This window comes from Oncorhynchus tshawytscha, linkage group LG28 (assembly GCF_018296145.1).
Source record: "Oncorhynchus tshawytscha isolate Ot180627B linkage group LG28, Otsh_v2.0, whole genome shotgun sequence".
Classification (NCBI taxonomy): Eukaryota; Metazoa; Chordata; class Actinopteri; order Salmoniformes; family Salmonidae; genus Oncorhynchus; species Oncorhynchus tshawytscha.
Window position 1 is genome coordinate 10,769,936 of NC_056456.1, and position 15,087 is coordinate 10,785,022.

Sequence of the window (15,087 nt, forward strand, 5' to 3'; positions counted from 1 at the left end):
TGTATGTATATATGTGTATATATGTATGTATGTATGTGTATATATATAAATTATTATATTTAGCCCAAAAATATATGGGAATTGGAAATGATGCAGAAAATTACATTAATGGAAGCTTCAATCTATCCGCAATGATAAATCTGATCCACCCCCAAAAAAAAAAATATATATATAAAAAATAATATAAACAAAAATAAGAAGACACAGTGTGAAATTCAATGCAACATATGTCTGGTGAAGTCCACTAAGCATTTAGCATGTAATCAAATCAAATTTGTTGAGCAGATGTTATTGCGGGTGTAGTGAAATGCTTGTGCTTCTAGCTCCAAAAGTGTAGTAATATCTAACAAGTAATATCTAGCAATTTAACAACAATACACACAATACACACAAATCTAAAGTCAAGGAATGGAATTAAGAATATATAAATATCTGGAAGAGCAATGTCAGAGCGGCATAGACTAAGATATATTAGAATAAAATAGAATACAGTATATACATATATGAGTAATGCAAAATATGTAACCATCAAAGTTTTTCATTGTTTTTCACCATGTTAACTGTATATATATTTTTTTTAACTTTGCAAAATCCTTGGAAACAGAAGTTGAAGGTGGGGAAGCCTATGGGCTTTTGAAAACTTCCAAGCGGTCAAAAAACGGTACTTTCGATTGAATGCGTAAAAGGGTCTTTCCCTGACCGGGAATCGAACCCGGGCCGCGGCGGTGAGAGCGCCGAATCCTAACCACTAGACCACCAGGGAAGCTATACTTCCATATTCAGCAAGTGACATGACATATATTACACGACGTACACATAATGTCCGATTGGTCAGTAGGGCTAGCTAATTTAAAGTACTCACACTTGGCTTTTACGAGGGAAGAGGGGAGCACACGGTGAGCAAATCACTCTGCAGTAGCGGTGTGAAGGTAAAATCACTGGGGAAGCAAATCCATTAAAAAAAGCGTGTCGTGATTATTGCGTTGTTTGCTCTATAACCTGTTAGCTCATAGGCCAAGCCACCGTGATATATAGGCCTAAGGCCGAGACAAGAAGAAGACACAGTGTCAGAATACATTCAACGCAACATCTGTCTGGTGAAGTCCACAAAGCATTTTTCATGTAACAAACAGTTACATGATCGACAGCATGGTCAAGCAAATTAATGTATCTGACATTTTCAACAGGGCACCGGAAGGCTCACAGCACTACGGCAATAGTCCAAAGTTGCCCTGTAGTACTTCCGAGCGTCTGCACCTTTGCTCTACCGACTTTGTTAACATGAAGAAAAACAGTTGACATGTCCAGCAAAGCTTTTCATTGTCATTCACAGTTAACAAGGTGAAACACAATGAAAAAGACTTGCAACCAGAAATTGTTCCGTGAGTAAAAACAGTTGTTCCCTGACCGGGAATCGAACCCGGGCCGCGGCGGTGAGAGCGCCGAATCCTAACCACTAGACCACCAGGGACGCTATAACATTACAGAAGATAAGTGAAATAAAAAAAGCTTCACTTGTCCACGGAAATAGAGCAAACATTGTATTCATATCAAATAGGCTAGGGTCGTCATGTTAACTATGAATGACAAAGCACGAGCGATATCCTATGCGAGCATTTCGCTGCACTCGCATTAACATCTGCTAACCATGTGTATGTGACAAATAAAATTTGATTTGATTTGATTTGCTTATGCTGGTGTGTCTGTTTGTGGTAGAAATGTCCTTTAGCAAGTAGCTAGAGATAACATAGGTAGCTAGAGTTTATACACTTAATTGTATTGTTCCATCTATTAATCTAATCTGCTCACTGTGATTAAAATGTATATAATTTATGCTTATTAAATACAAACTTTCCCCTTGATTTTCACAGCAGAGTCCAGCTTCAGAAAACTGCCAAATGGAATCCTTGTCTTAAAGGACAGTAAGGATTCCAGGAGTTACAGGACAAAAAAACTACTAAAAGAGCATGGAGCAGGGCTGTCTCCAGACAAAATGGTGGACTCAGCCAGGAGGGCTGTACTGCTCAGAGGTGGCAACCCAGCAAGCAGAGCACATTTGCCGGTCAGCATAAGATGCAGTTTGGCCTTTATAAGGAGCAGACCTTCATGTGGGTGGTTGAAAGTGTGCTGGGCTGGGTATTTGGTGGCATCGACGCAGAAAGAATCTGCCTCTCAGCCAGCAAGTAGTGATTTAAAAAACCATGCTGCTAATAAAATGGCTTTCAAGAAACACATGTAGCTCTTCCCTGAGGGCTGGGAGGCTATCAGGATTAAGTCCAACATCCCAGCCACTGTTATGGGTGTAAAATGGCACAGTGATGCCATCTGTTGGTAAATGTTCATTACTGCAACTCTTGTGTTTTACCGAAATGCTTGAGATACCCGGATGTGTTGTGATGTACTGAACAAGACTTAAAAAAAAAAAAGTATTCATATTTTTTTTATTAACAACAAATCAATACATAAAGCACATGAGGGAACACAAGCATACATAGATTACAAACAATGGACAATTGCGCTAGGGGCGGGGCTAGGGGGTACAATATCACATTACAATTACACAAGGACCTTAAGGGACATGCATATACTTACAATTCTAACAGCTTTTTTGTTAGTAGAGCATTTAACCGTCTTAAAATACAGTTCAATTTCTTTTTGTAGGGTACGAAAATGTGGTTTTCTGTTTGTAAATTTACATTTGTGTATATGAAATTTGGCCAAAAGAATAATGAAATGAATTACATAAAAATGTTTCCGCTTATTTCTATTGTATGTAAAGAATCCAAACAGTACATCTCTCCACAATAGTGTAAAATCTTCATAAATGTGTTCAATTATAAACCTACTGATGTCTTGCCACAGTTTTCTTACATGCATACAATGCCAAAAAAGATGCAAAACTGTTTCTGGGTGGTCATTACAAAAGGAGCAATTGGAGTTGATGTTTCCCTTAAACTTCTTCATATAGTGGTTGGCAGGATAATATTTATGAATAATTTTAAAGGAAACTTCCTTAATTTTGTTAACAAGTAGGTATGTGTGTGGCAACATCCAAACTTTTTTCCAACAGTACTGAACAAGACTTGTTACTCGCATCAATGCCTCTGTCTCGTCATTTAACGTTCAAACAGCCACCTCCCACCACCGAGCCATGCAAAGACCAGATGACCACTGGTCCCATTTCCCAGAGGTCCTCAACATCCTCACTCAGGTCATTGCTGGTTGGAAAACTACACCCCTTCTGGAATCTCGATAGGACAAGGAAGGTGATTGAAAAGAAGACGGATAACATTACTAAAGAGATCGATGTTAAGATAAGAACGGTCTTTGGAAGCAATAGCAGGCCATTCAGCGCCCACGGCCAGTGGTTATAAAGTTCCACAACTTCACCCACAAGCAGCGCGTCCTGGATGTGGCCAGACGCATCGGTTCTGACTGTAGTCAAGGTCCAAGGGTCTCATTCTTCAATGATTATTCCACAGCGGTTGTACTAAGACGTGTGTCGTTTGATGAGGTGAAGGCTCGACTCAATATAATGAATATGGATTACGCACTGATGTACCCAGCCACATTGAAGATTATAGTCAACGGGTCGCCTAAACTTTACACACCCGAAGAGGTTGCTGCGTTTATTGACTCTCTCAGGTAAATAACTTTCAGCTGCACCTCCGCAGCATTGGATAACTTGTTTTATTTGAATCTGATCATGAAGCAGTGATGTGAGTTCTCAAGTGCTCCTGTTCAGCAATATTCGTATGTTTTATCATTTTTCTTGCTAAAGTAACTGCCACTATAGCTCAGACTAGGGTTGTCAACTGTCCCGTATTAGCCGGGATGTCCCTTATATTGGGCTAAATTGGTTTGTCCCGAAAGTGATCTCCCATGTCCCGTATTTTCATCCAATCACGGTAATAGCGTAAACGCGCCAATTCCGGCAAAGTAATTTCTGTTGTTGTTTTCGGTCGGTTAGGCATATCAAGGAAATATGGATAAACCTGCAAAAAAGAAGACTGTGCAGCTACAGCAAACAATGGGAAGCAAAAAAAAGACGTGGGTTAAGGCTTGTCATATATATATATATATATATATATATATATATATATATATATATATATATATATATATATATATATATATATATATATATATGTAAACATTCATACACATAGCTCATATATTATACAGCGCCAAGCCAAACCGCCTGACTCAAGTCATCTTACTTACCCCTGCTAAAACAGGAACCAGCTCACTCACCCAGCAATAAAACTACCCCCCCTCAGCTCTGTTGTCTTACCACCCCAGGAAACAAAGACATTCCATCGCAAGAACACATACACCCAGCCATAAAACTGACCCCCTCTGTTCTCTTCTTTCACGACCCCCTCTGCTCTCCTGTATCAGATTTCCAGACACACAAATATCTCCTTGTATAAACACACATCTCACCCCCCTCTACTGGTCGGGTGCTCAGAACAAGACTCTGCTGTGCACCAATGGGGCTCCTGCTCTGGCTATAGAGCAGGTCCGCCTCCAACCCTTCGGGACCAGTCAGAAGACCAACACGACAAGACTCCACCTACATATTCCATGTATAAAATCTGCTGTGACCAATGTCTAGGCCCCTTTTTCACCTGACTCACTTAATGCCATTAGGAATTCTCAATTGGCCATGGAGGGGAGAGTGACCAAACTCTGCATGCATCCACAGAAATGCACAAGGAGGCCACGCTAGCTAAAGGTGCTAGCAATATCGGCGCATTCTTTGTGACGTCTACCGCGGAAAATTATTATTATACTGCCTCCTACGGAAGGCGAGCCTGTGTATTTCTCAGTTGCCAGTGATGCCTCAAACAAGGGAAATAGAAAAATGTTTCCAGTGTGCGTCAGATATTTCTGTGTCTGATGGAGTGCAGTGCAAGTTACTTGACTTTTATGAAGACGGTGATGAAACTGCAAATGGCAAACATCAAGCTCTGATGAACTGTCTGGAAAAGCAAGAACTGGATATTAGACGCATCACAGCCTATGCAGCAGGTAATGCCAATGTCAACTTTGGAAAACACCTCTCCGTTTACCAGTTATTGAGCAGTGACAACAATCGCATTCTGAAAGCTTATGGCCCAGCTCACATAGCTCATAATGCCTTTTGCCTTTCCAATTGAATAAGAATATACACTGTCTATTCATTCCCATTACACCCACACCGCCGTGTCACCGTGCACTGGCACGCCACCTTTTGTTCCTTATTTGGTAGTGAGAAAGTTGGCAACCCTAGCTCAGACTGAGATGTGTGGGAATCTATGTTGGTGCCCAGGCTTGGTTTTAGGTGGAAGAGCCTCAATCTTATTTTATTGATTTTCATTTCCATATATATAAAGGATGGCTATGCGGAGTGAAGAGTCTCCATTGGAGATTTGAAATCCCCTGCATGTTAGGTAGTGGGGAAACCCCCTTCTGCATCTTTACATGTTTCATATTCAGGTTTAGTATAGTTCGGGTTCAGGGTTCATATCGCTTGTTTACGCTCGGTGAGATAGAGGAGAGTTCAACACATGGGAAAAGGTAGCATCCCATCTTTACAGTAGGATTCAGTCTGGATATTGGTTGGTCAAAGTGCAATAGCAGGTAACAGACTGCGTGAATGAACATTAGAGGGAGCCATAACCCCATTAATTATTTTTTCCCCCACCTTTATTTAACCAGGTAGGATAGTTGAGAACAAGTTCTCATTTACAACTGCGACCTGGCCAAGATAACGCAAAGCAGTTCGACACATACACATACAACAGAGTTACACATGGAATAAACAAACATACAATCAATAATACAGTAGAAAAGTCTATATACAGCATGTGCAAATGAGGTAGTATAAGGGAGGTAGGGCAATAAATAGGCCATAGTGGCGAAGTAATTACAATATAGCAATTAAACACTGGAATGGCAGAATGTGCAGAAGATGAATGTGCAAGTAGAGATACTGGGGTGCAAAGGAGCAAGATAAATAAATAAATACAGTATGGGGATGAGGTAGATTGGATGGGCTATTTACAGACGAGCTATGTACAGTGATCTGTGAGCTGCTCTGACAGCTGGTGCTTAAAGCTAGTGAGGGAGGTAAGAGTCTCCAGCTTTAGTGATTTTTGCAGTTTGTTCCAGTCATTGGCAGCAGAGAACTGGAAGGAGAGGTGTCAGAAGGAAGAATTGGCTTTGGGGGTGACCAGTGAGATATACCTGCTGGAGCGCGTGCTATGGATAGGTGCTGCTATGGTGACCAGTGAGCTGAGATAAGTCGGGGCTTTACCTAGCAGAGAATTGTAGATGACCTGGAGCCAGTGGGTTTGGCGACGAGTATGACGCGAGGGCCAACCAACGAGAGCATACAGGTAGCAGTGGTGGGTAGTATATGAGGCTTTGGTAACAAAACTGATGGCACTGTGGGAGACTGCATCCAATTTGTTGAGTATAGTGTTGGAAGCCATTTGTAACTCTGTGTTGTTGTTTGTGTCGCACTGCTTTTTGCGTTATCTTGGTCAGGTCACAGTTGTAAATGAGAACCTGTTCTCAACTATCCTACCTGGTTAAATAAAGGTGAAATCAAAAAATCTAAAAAATGGAATAAACAAACATACAGTCAGTAACTCAATAGAAAAAAAGTCTATATTCAGTGTGTGCAAATGAGGTGAGGTAAGGAAATAAATAGGCCATAGTGGCAAAATAATTAGATTTTAGCAATTTAAACACTGGAGTGATAAATGTGCAAGTAGAGATACTGGGGTGCAAAGTAGCAAAAATAAATAACAGTATGGGGATGAGGTAGTTGGATGGGCTATTTACAGATGGGCTATGTACAGGTGCAGTGATCTGTGAGCTGCTCTGACAGCTGGTGCTTAAAGACTTCTAGACTGGGGTGCAAAGGAGCAAAAATAAATAACAGTATGGGGCTGAGGTAGTTGGATGGGCCAGTGGGTTTGGCAATGAATTTGAAGCGAAGGCCATCCAATGAGAGCATACAGGTCGCAGTGGTGGGTAGTATATGGGGCTTTGGTTACAAAACGGATGGCACTGTGATAGACTGCATCCAATTTGCTGAGTAGAGTGTTGGAGGCTATTTTGTAAATGACATCGCCGAAGTCAAGGATCGGTAGGATAGTCAGTATTATGAGGGTATGTTTGGCAGCATGAGTGAAGGATGCTTTTTTGCACAATAAGAAGCTGATTCTAGATTTAATTTTGGATTGGAGATGCTTAATGTGAGTTTGGAAGGATAGTTTACATTCTAACCAGACACCTAGAATATGTGGACATCTACAAATACCTAAGTCAGAACTAACCAGAGTAGTGATGCTGGACGGGCGGGTGCTGGTAGCGATTGGTTGAAGAGCATGCATTTAGTTATACTTGCATTTAAGAGCAGTTGGAGGCCATGGAAGGAGAGTTGTATGGCGTTGAAGCTCGTCTGGAGGTTAGTTAACACAGTGTCCAAAAAAGGGCCAGAGGTATACAGAATGGTGTCGTCTGCATAGAGGTGGATCAGAGAATCACCAGCAGCAAGAGCGACATACAGAGAAAAGAGTTGGCCCGAGAATTGAACCCTATGGCACCCCCATAGACTGCCAGAGGTCCGGAGAACAGGCCCTCCGATTTGGCACACTGAACTCTGTCTTAGAAGTAGTTGATGATCCAGGCTAGGCAGTCATTTGAGACACCAAGGTTGTTGAGTCTACCGATAAGAATGTGGTGATTGACAGAGTCGAAAGCTTTGGCCAGGTCTATGTATACAGCTGCACAGTATTGTCTCTTATCGATGGAGGTTATGATATCGTTTTGGAACTTGAGCGTGGCTGAGGTGCACCCATGACCAGCTCGGAAACCAGATTGCATAGTGGAGACAGTATGGTGGGATTCGAAATGGTCTGTGATCTGTTTGTTAACTTGGCTTTCAAAGACCTTAGAAAGGCAGGGTAGGATAAATGTAGGTCTGTAGCAGTTTGGGTCTAGAGTGTCTCCCCCTTTGAAGAGGGGGATGACCGCGGCAGCTTTCCAATCTTTGGGGATCTCAGACGTTACGAAAGAGAGGTTGAACAGGCTAGTAATAGAGGTTGCAACAATTGTGGCAGATAATTTTAGAAAGAGATGGTCCAGATTTTCTAGCCCAGAAGAAGTCTGTTGTAGCCCCCTCATGCGGTTACATCGGCAGACCAGTCGTGATGGATCAGCAGGGGTCCGTGTAGTAAAAGCGTCCAAGCCAATTGGCAAAATAGGCAAAATAGGTATAGTAGCCCCAAAAATTGGCTGATGGACCTCTTCAGCTAACAGTCTGGTATGCTCTTGACAGGTAGCGGGCCGCGGCTAGCAGGCTAGCAGATGGGCATTCAGGGGACGTTGCGACGGAGGAGCCTTTTGGAAACCCACCTCGGGCAGATTATGTCTGTAGTCCAGTCATGATGGATCGGCGGGGCTCCGTATTGGCAATAAAAGGGGTCCAGGCCAATTGGCAAAATAGGTATTGTAGCACAATGAGTGGCTGATGGACCTCTTCAGCTAGCCGGGAGATGGGCCTAGCATAGGCTAGCTCCAGGCTAATTGATGCTTTCTTCGGGACAGAGACGTTAGCCAGAAGAAGCCAATCGGATAGCAGCTAGCTAGCTGGGATGATTCAGGTGAAGAGGTTCACAGCTTGCGGTAGGAATCCATGGATATGGAGAAAAATAAGTCCGATAAGCTCTGGGTTGAATCTGCGCTGTGCAGACTGGCAGGAGTTGTCCGGACTAAAGGTTAGCTGATGACCGCTAGCAGTGGCTAGCTGACTACTAGCTAGTAGCTAGTTAGCTGGCTAGCTTCTGTTGAGGGTTCTGGTTATAAAGTAAATAAAATAGCAGATCTATACCACATTGGGTGAGGTGGGTTGCAGGAGAGTATGTTGAAGTTGGGGTTAAGAAAAATATTTTTTAATTGTATGCGAAGAAAAAAGATACATGAAGATATATACACGGGACATGACAAGACGAAGACAAAAGACTAATGATTGCTACGGCATCTTGGATTGAAACAAGGAAGATGGAAGAAGGTACTGTATTTTGAATAAAGAAAATATTGATGTTGCTCTGTTGCAAGAAACTAATTTGGATGGTAAGGAGCATCTGAAATTGCAACAAGGGGGGTTTGGCCAAGTGTTTGTCTTATCCTTTACATCCAGAAGTAGAGGTGTAGCAATTCCTGGGAAAAAGAACCTATCACTTAAAGTGTCGAATTGTATGAAAGATACATTTGGTTGTTTTGTTATAATTAATGGTACTTTACACGGGCAGAACATTTCCATAATGAATATTTACTCCCCCCCCCCCTGCCCACCCTCCTTGATTTCCTCACTAAAGTATTTCTAGACATTTCAGAATTAAACTCAGACATTGCAGTAGTTGGAGGAGATTTTAATTGTTTTTTGAACCCCCTTATTGACAAGTTTCCCAGCGGTATAGCTTCACTCTCTCCTCAAACTAGGTCACTTAAAGCTATTTGTGATAATCTGGGGTATGCTGATGTTTGGAGAACCTTTCATCCCTCCAACAGAGAGTTCACTTTTTTCTCTGCACCTCATGGATGTCAGACTAGAATAGATTTTAAAAAATTATGTCCAGGATGTCTTTGCAGTCTGTTTCATCCGCTAGGATAGGAAGCATAGTCATATCAGATCATGCGGAGGTCATCCTAGACTTTGGAGGTTGAATACAACCATTCTTAAAGACCATACATTCACATCATATTTTTATTACAGAGTTTAAACCATTTTTTCTCTAACTCTCAACAGAACCCCTCGCTTCTTTGGGAAACCTGTAAAGCGTACGCCAGGGGTCCGATTATGTCATACACAGCCACTGAGGCGGAAAAAGCATGAAAAGCAAAAACATTAGAGGGTGAATTAGGTACTAAAGAGAAGGGCAACATTAAAACTCCCACTCCTGCCCTATTAAAGGAAATATCAGTCCTTAGATCAACATTGGACTCACTCCTAACACAGGACGCTGAAAAGAAGATGAGGTTTGTCAGGCAAGAGCTATATGAACATGGTGATAAACCAGGAAAGTACTTGGCGTACCTAGCTAAAAAGAGAGCTGACTCACAGTCAATTGCTACTATTACTGAGTCTGATGGCAATCATTTATATGAAAAATAAATTGATAAATGAACAGAGGTCTCTCCTTAATGCACCCATTACCGATAATAGGTGCATTAAAGCTTTCTAGAGTTCTAGCCACAAGATTAGAGGACTCACTGCCACTAATATTGAAAGGAGACCAAACTGACTTCATTAAGGGCCGTAAGTCATGTAACAATGTCAGGCAGCTTCTTAATGTTATTCAAGCCTACCAACGAAGTGCTATGGATGGTCTTGCGCTCTCCCTAGATGCTGAGAAAGTATTTGACCGTGTGGAGTGGTCTTACCTATTATTTGCTCTGACTAAATTTGGTCAAGTGGACAACTTTATAAAATAGGTTAAAGTTTTCTCAGGCTGCTGTCCTTACTAATGGGCTAAGGTCAAATAGATTCTCTATACACAGAGGTACCAGACCGGGCTGTCCTTTGTCCCCTCTCCTATTTGCACTCGTTATGGAACCACTGGCCGAGGCCATCAGGGTAAAGCCTGCTATACAGGGGCTGCTCATTGGTGAAGTTCACCATAAAATAAGCTTGTATGCTGATGATGTCCTGATATTCATCTCTAGTCCCGAGATTTCAATTACATCTCTTCTTAATATTATTGAATTATTATTATTATTATTATTATTATTATTATTATTATTATTCAGTGAAATCTCAGGCTTAATTTAAGATTAACTAAATCAGAGGCTTTGCCACTTGGTAACCTTCATTCTGTACCTAATACTTCTCCCCCCTTTCCTTTTAAATGGCCTCCCTCAGGTTTTACGTATCTGGGTATATTTGTAACTTCTAAATTCCAGCAAATGTACAAAGCTAATTTTATTTCCTTGTTTGATACAATAACACAGGATCTGGAGTGCTTGAACTCGCTTCCTATTTCATGGTTGGGTAGAATATCCCTCTTGAAAATGAACATTGGACCCAGTTTCTTTACTCTTAGGTCTCCCTAGCAGACGTGTAACTTCTGTGGGTAAGAGGAGGCTTTACAACACCCTTACCTTCGCAGTGAGGAAAAACATCCTTTTACAGTGGATTAGTGATCTGGTTCCTTCTATTAAAGATTGGCATAAGATACTATTTATTTATGAATGAGTGCCACTGGAATATCTGACATGTACATTGCATTCTAAAACAGATCAGTTCTACAAAGTATGGGAACCTTATCTAAATGATCTAGAACCTGAGGTATCAGCTATTATGCTGCAAAGATTTTCTTAGAATGGTGGTGATCTATTTGTTTCAGAATTATACTGTACGTTCCATGTGTTGAACCTAACTTCTTGGTTTAAACTGAGCTTTAGTGTTTAATTTCTGTTCGTTTGTTTAAAATGTATGTATTGGGAGATGCAATGATGGGGAGGGGAAGATGGTTGGTGTGTGTGTGTGTGTTGTGACGGTCCTGAATTTGTCTGAACCATCTCAGTGCTTCTCCTTCCAATAGGTCGCTTCCTTTTTAATTCCCAATTAAATATCCAGCATCAGCTGCGCAAAAGTGGAGTTGTGATGGAGACGCGAATGAGGATGTGTTCAAACCTCAGTTCCGAAGCGTCTTTATTCCGTTTGTTTTGTTGTATTTAAAAGTGTGCTTTGTAGCCTAGTCGCAAGTTTAACCAGGTCCACGCATTGCTACCTTTGGACTACACATCTCAGTTGTTTTCCACTGGTTCTTTGTGGCCTTTCTCCGCTGGAGATCTGTTGGCGGATTGGATTGTCTGACTGACCACAACTATTTTGCATACAGTATTTCATTTGTTTTAGAGTGATGTATACCGTGATATTTAAGACTTATTGAGATGTGATATTATTTATGGTTGTGTGGTAAAATATTTGATATTTTGACTGTATGATTGAGACTGTGTTTACGCTACACTTTATAAGTGGACAAACATTGCGTGACTAAGGTCACTTGAGTTCATTTACCGGGCTGGACTCTTTTTAGGCCCAAAGTACAGGACTTTTCTGGAGGAACCAGGGCTCATTATTTGTTATATTATTGTCTGTGTGATCATTTATGTTGGTAATACAACCCACGCAAAATAATACAGTTGTTTTGAAGTTATTTCCAATGTTTTAATGGTTTATGAAAAATTTCAATCCAGACTTTTACATGAGTCCTTTGTATTGGTGTAGACTTGACGGACCAGACGGGACTCTTTCCCTCCCAAACAAAAAGGAGAAATCAATATTTTCTCTGGTAGTCACAACCTACCTGGCACCCCTACAAACAATAACCTGAAGTCTAAACTATTACTGTGTGTGTGTGTGCTGTTTTTTTTGCTTTGTCTTTGTTGAATCTCTTAATATGGGTGAAAATTGTGAAATTCCAATAAAAATACTGCTACAAAAAAAAAAATGGTGGTCACAAACACTCACTTAACTAATGTTGCTTGTAGCTTTAAAATTAGGATCCTATACCTTAAGTATTTGGTGATGGTAGTTATCTAGCTAAGTAACTCTCTTTTCCTTTTCTTCTTATTTCAGAGAAAGCATGTACACCATCTTAAAAAGTATGGAGAACTGACGGAAAACACACTGAAGAGAGAACATGCCCCTAAGACTCCCTCCACCATCAAGCAGAGCACATTACTGAAGACGGTGTCTCTCAAATCCATCGACAAAGCTGTGATGAAGTATGTGGTCCAAGGGCTCCAACCATTTGCTGTTGTAGAACAAGAACCGATCAGAGAGTTTGTCCAGGATCTGCAGCTTAACTCAAAGATCTTATCAAGGCCCACACTGCGCTCCAGGGTTGATGAAGCCTCCAAGCAAATTAAGGTGGCTAAGGCCACGAGAGGAGTTAACCACATCGCCGCCACCGACTGCTGGTCTGCAAGAAGACAGAGCTTCATTGGTGTTTACAGCCCACTCGATAGACCCTGACAGTCTCAACAGATGTTCTGCAGCCCTGGCCTGTAAACGGTTGAGAGGATCATACACCTTTGTGTTGGCAGGGGCCCTAAATGACATCCATTCTGAGATTAAAATCCGGGCTAAGATTGTTAGAACAACAACAGACAACGGCTCTAACTTCTTGAAAGCTTTCCAAGTTTTTGGATAAGATGAAAACATCGAGGCAGTGGGTGGCGAAGCAGCTCAGCCAGGACAGTAAGATGGTGAAGAGGAACAAGAGGAGAGTGAAGAAGTGGAGTTTGTTGATGTGGCCACGATCCTGAATGAAGATGATGATTTTGCACCAGCGTTGTGCTTGCCACCTACTCAACTTAGTATCTACAGTGGATGCCCTGAAGGCAACATCCAGTGAGGCTTACAAAAAAGTATCCCGTTCAACATTTGGCAAGTGCCAAGCACTTTGGAACACATGCGGAATATCCACACTTGCAGCATGTTGTAGCCATACACTATTTAGTCAACTACTCATCCAGCCATTGATTACTGTAGTTAAATCGGGTGAAATGGTTAGTGGTCACCTTTGTATAGGGTTAGGAAACACAGTGTATATATATATATATATATATATATCATAGGTTCAATCCAGCTGAACTCGCCTTCCTCACAGTGTATGCTGCCACCATGAGCCCAGTCGCAAAGGCCATCAACATCCTGCTGGCTGAAACCAATGTCCAGATGGGGTGGCTACTTCCAACTATCAACCTGCTGATCACAAAACTTGACTGAATCAAGTTGTCCCTGAAGTACTGTAAGCCTCTGGTGGATGTGCTACAACTGGGACTGAAGAAGCGCTTCAGCCACATGTTTCACGACCCTGAGCTGATAGCCGCTGCAATCCTTCTCCCCAAATTCTAAACAACGTGGACAAAGCATGACGCCACCATCAGAATGGGTAAGACAACATGTGGTTAATTAACAGTATTTTATTATTCATAAACAACTGTGTATAGTGTTCATTTGTGTTAAGAGAATTATGTACTCAATGTTCATAAAATGAACTACTCGGTCTGCTACCAAGAATTTGTAAGATTCTTGTTGAAATGAAACAGACAGAGGCCAGTCTACAATAGTCAGCAACGTTTATTTACGAGAGCTCACCCCATCATATCATGTACATTGGTTTATACACAGCTCAAAAAATAAAGGGAACACTTAAACAACACTATGTAACTCCAAGTCAATCACACTTCTGTGAAATCAAACTGTCCACTTAAGAAGCAACACTGATTGACAATAAATTTCACATGCTGTTGTGCAAATGGAAGACAACAGGTGGAAATTATAGGCAATTAGCAAGACACCCCCAATAAAGCAGTGGTTCTGCAGGTGGTGACCACAGACCACTTCTCAGTTTCTATGCTTCCTGGCTGATGTTTTGGTCACTTTTGAATGCTGGCGGTGCTTTCACTCTAGTGGTAGCATGAGACGGAGTCTACAACCCACACAAGTGGCTCAGGTAGTGCAGCTCATCCAGGATGGCACATCAATGCGAGCTGTGGCAAGAAGGTTTGCTGTGCCTGTCAGCGTAGTGTCCAGAGCATGGAGGCGCTACCAGCAGACAGGCCGGTACATCAGGAGACATGGAGGAGGCCGTAGGAGGGCAACAACCCAGCAGCTGGACCGCTACCTCCGCCTTTGTGCAAGGAGGAGCAGGAGGAGCACTGCCAGAGCCCTGCAAAAGGACCTCCAGCAGGCCACAAATGTGCATGTGTCTGCTCAAACGGTCAGAAACAGACTCCATGAGGGTGGTATGAGGGCCCAACATCCACAGGTGGGGGTTGTGCTTACAGCCCAACACCGTGCAGGACGTTTGGCATTTGCCAGAGAACACCAAGATTGCCACCACTGGCGCACGCCCTGTGCTCTTCACAGATGAAAGCAGGTTCACACTGAGCACGTGACAGAGTCTGGAGACGCCGTGGAGAACGTTCTGCTGCCTGCAACATCCACCAGCATGACCGGTTGGCGGTGGGTCAGTCATGGTGTGGGGTGGCATTTCTTTGGGGGGCAGCACAGCC

At 42.2% G+C, this 15,087-nt stretch overlaps 2 non-coding genes across 2 annotated transcripts; both read right to left on the reverse strand.

Moving 5' to 3' along the window:
* Positions 1-691: 691 nt before the first annotated feature.
* trnae-cuc lies at positions 692-763 on the reverse strand. Its single transcript has one exon. It is a non-coding gene; the product is annotated as a tRNA-Glu (tRNA).
* A 636-nt stretch (positions 764-1,399) lies between these two features.
* On the reverse strand, positions 1,400-1,471 carry trnae-cuc. The gene has a single exon. It is a non-coding gene; the product is annotated as a tRNA-Glu (tRNA).
* Positions 1,472-15,087: the final 13,616 nt, after the last annotated feature.